Source organism: Peromyscus maniculatus, chromosome 4 (genome assembly GCF_049852395.1).
Source record: "Peromyscus maniculatus bairdii isolate BWxNUB_F1_BW_parent chromosome 4, HU_Pman_BW_mat_3.1, whole genome shotgun sequence".
Lineage (NCBI taxonomy): Eukaryota > Metazoa > Chordata > Mammalia > Rodentia > Cricetidae > Peromyscus > Peromyscus maniculatus.
In genome coordinates, this window is record NC_134855.1 from 25,034,425 (window position 1) to 25,038,202 (window position 3,778).

At 35.9% G+C, this 3,778-nt stretch overlaps 1 pseudogene; it reads left to right on the top strand.

The window, feature by feature from the left end:
- The first annotated feature begins 2,665 nt into the window (after positions 1 to 2,665).
- Positions 2,666 to 3,312, top strand: LOC102908523 (ubiquitin-conjugating enzyme E2 N pseudogene; annotated as a pseudogene).
- Positions 3,313 to 3,778: the final 466 nt, after the last annotated feature.

Sequence of the window (3,778 nt, forward strand, 5' to 3'; positions counted from 1 at the left end):
TTTAATGCATTTCTCTTGCAAATTGGTGCTGTTCCTGATTTATTTATTTTTTAACATCTACACATATATTTTGCAAACCCATCATGTTTTTGAACATAGTAACAATGATTTTGGAAACTGATCTAGGGTCAGAAAAATAATATATAGTTTAAAATGGTTAGTACTATTCTATTGTGGCCTTTAACTTCATGTCAATTATGCTATCATTAAAAACTACTCTCCTTTAAAACAATACGTTCTTTGAGAATTACATGTATTAATTCTTTGAGAAATATGACTGCTACTACCTCCCTATTGTTCCCCAATCCTCCTAACCCCCCAAGTGGTCCCTTAATACTTTTCTGGTTTCTTCAGATAAATTATATATAGCAGGCTATATACTCTTATCAGAAGATTTAGTGCTGTGAGCTTCTGATGAGAGAGAACATTCATCATTTGTCTTTCTGGGTCTGGGTTAACTCACTCAATATCATCTTTTCTAGTTCCATCCATTTACATGCAAAGTTCATGATTTCATTTTTTACAGCTTAACAGAATCGTGTAGTGTATGTGCACTGCAGTTTCACTATCTACTTGTCTGCTGAGATTGAAGAACATTTAGGTTATTTTCACTTCCTAGCTATTGTGAATAGAGTAGCAATGAATATGGTGGAGCAAGTAGCTGTGGAATGAGTGTCTATACCTTTAGGTATATGTCATGGACCTGAATGGGAGAAAGGGTCATGTGGTAGATTTATTTTAGCTTTCAGTATTCTACACAATGATTTCCAGACTGGCTGCACAAGCTTACAATCCCACAAATAGTTAATGACAGTTCTCATTTGTGGTTGTTGTTTTATTGGTCTTTGTCATTCTGCCTGGGGTAGGATGAAATCTCTAAGTTGTTTTGATATGTAATTCTTAATTCTAGGGAAAATAAATATTTATGAGACTTTTTAAAACATTTTTTTTCTTCTTTTGAGAACTCTGTTCAGGTCCCATGTCCAATTTTTTAATGTGTCATTTGTTTTTAGTCTTTTGTTCTTTTTATTTTTAACTCCGTTTTTTTGAGTTTTATTCTATATTCTGGACATTAATCCTATGTTAGCTGTATATTTGGCCAAGATTCCTTCCCATTCTGTGGCCTTTTTCTTCACTTGCTTGTTTCTTTAGCAATGCAGAAGCTTTTAAGTTTTAAGAGGTCCCACCTGTCCATGGTAGCTTTAGTTCTTGGGCAAATAGAGCCCTATTAAGAAATCTCAGCCTAATGATTGCAGACCTTTGTCTGTTTCATTGCTGTATTTCTAGCATTTACATCAATGTCTGGTATGTAGATGATTAATTAAAAGTTGTTAAAAAAGAGAATAATTACACAATGAAATATGCTTTAAGTGCTAGAATTTCATTTTTTAAAAATATATCATGCAAATATTTAATAAAACAGTCCCTGATTTTTATGATAAAAAAAAAAAAAAAAAACAAAAAACAAAGAAATCTCTTTCCTACTGCTATCACACAATGCAGTTATTTTCTTCCAACAGTTTCAATGTTTCAGGTTTTCTGTTTAAGTCTTTGATCTGCTTGAAGTTACTTTTTGTACAATGTGATAGATAAAGGTCTAATTTCATTCTTCTACATATGGCCATCCAGTTTTCCTGCCACCATTTGTTGAAGATGTTTTCTTCAGTGTTTGGTTTGGGTCTCTTTATCAAATATTAATTGGCTGAAGTTTAATGTACTCAGGTTTGGGTCTTTGATTTTGTTCCATTTGCCTACATGTTTAATTTAGGCCATTACCTAAATGTTTTTATTACTGTAGCTTTGTAATATATTTTAAGATCTGGTACAGTAACCCCTCCTCCATTGTTCTTTTTGCACAGGATAGTGTTGCCTATCTAGGGTCTTTTATGGTTCCACATGAATGATTTCCTATTTTGATAAAGAATCAGATGGAGATTTTGATTGGGATTGCATAGAATTTGTGATTAGCTTTTGGTAAATGATCATTTTCACAATATTAATTCTACCAGTCCACGAGCATGGGATGTCTTTCCACTTTCTAGTGTCTTTCTCTGTTTATTTCTTCAGAAGTTTAAAGGCCAATCACTACCTTGGTTAAGTTTGTTTCTGGGTATTTTATTTAAGACTACTGTGAATATGAGTATGTCCATGATCTCCTCTGTATCGTCATCATCTTCCTCTTTCTCTTCTTTACCTTCTTTTTCTTCATTATTGCCCCATCCTCCTCCTCCTCTTCTTCCTCTTCATTCTCCTTTTTCTTCTTCTTCTTCTTCTTCTTCTTCTTCTTCTTCTTCTTCTTCTTCTTCTTTTCTTCATCTGGTATAAAAAAAAGTCTTTGATTTGCTGCATTATTTATCATTTCTAGAAGTTTTCATAAACATAATCATTGAATTCAAAGTGCTTTAAGAAGAAACAAATACCTCAATGAAGTTAATGAGAAAGAGATTAAGAATAATAAAAGCCTGAATGATGCCATCAAAACATACATGTAAGTTTGAAGGAAATGACAAAGAAAATAAAGAACTTGAGAATGAAATTCAACAATGAAAAATTATTGAAGAAGACTCAAGCTGAAATGAGGACAGAGATTTTTTTTTTCTCCCCGAGGGGCCACGGCGGAGGCGGCCCAGGACTTCCACTCGTGAGTGAGGCGAGCAGAGCCGGAGACAAGAGCAGAGGCCGAACTCGGGATCTGACAAGATGCCTGGGCAACCCCGCAGGATCATCAAGGAAACCCAGCGTTTTCTGGCTGAACCAGTTCCTGGCATTAAAGCAGAACCAGATGAGAGCAACGCCCGTAATTTCCATGTGATCATTGCTGGCCCCCAGGATTCGCCCTTTGAGGGAGGGACTTTTAAACTTGAACTATTCCTTCCAGAAAAAAATATCCAATGGCAGCACCTAAAGTACGTTTCATGACCAAAATTTATCATCCTAATGTAGACAAAGTTGGGAAGAATATGTTTAGATATTTTAAAAGATAAGTGGTCCCCAGCACTGCAGATCTGCACATTTCTGCTGTCAATCCAGGCTTTGTTAATTGTTCCTAATCCAGATGATCCGTTAGCAAATGATGTAGCTGAGCAGTGGAAGACCAATGAAGCCCAAGCCATAGAAACAGTGAGAGCATGGACTAGGCTATATGCCATGAATAATATTTAAGTCGATCAGATCATCGAGTGTACATCACTTCTCCTGTTCTGCCAAGACTCTTCCTTTTTTTGTTTGCATTTAAAGGACACAGTCTTAGAAACATTACAGAATAAAAGCCCAGGCATCCTCATCTTTGGTGATTACATGCACATTAGCAAATCTCTGTCTTGTCCTGATTCACTGTTGTAAAGCATGAGCATAGGCTAGAAGTATCATCTGGGTTGTTGTGAAATGTTGAAAGCAGTGACTCTGCTTGAATTCATTTCCCCATCATGGTTTAAGTACAAAGCACTGTGAATGAAGGTAGTTGTCAGGGTTAGCTGCCAGGGGTATGGGTGTTTTTGTTTTATTTTTTAGGGGGAAAGTAGTTTTATTTTAATTTTATGGTCTTCTCCCCCCCCCATGGGATCTAATTGCAGTGGTTAAATGCAGCTAACCAATTTTTTAGAATATGCTCTCTAGCCAAGTCTAACTTTAGATGCTGTAGATGGACAAGCTTGATTGTATGAACCAAATGGGAACATTAAATAAACATCACAGCCCTTACTAATAACATTGTGACTTTGCTGTCGAGTGTAGATTCTCTGCCCCCCCCCCCCAAGAAGAAACAAAAGCTTGTGACCAT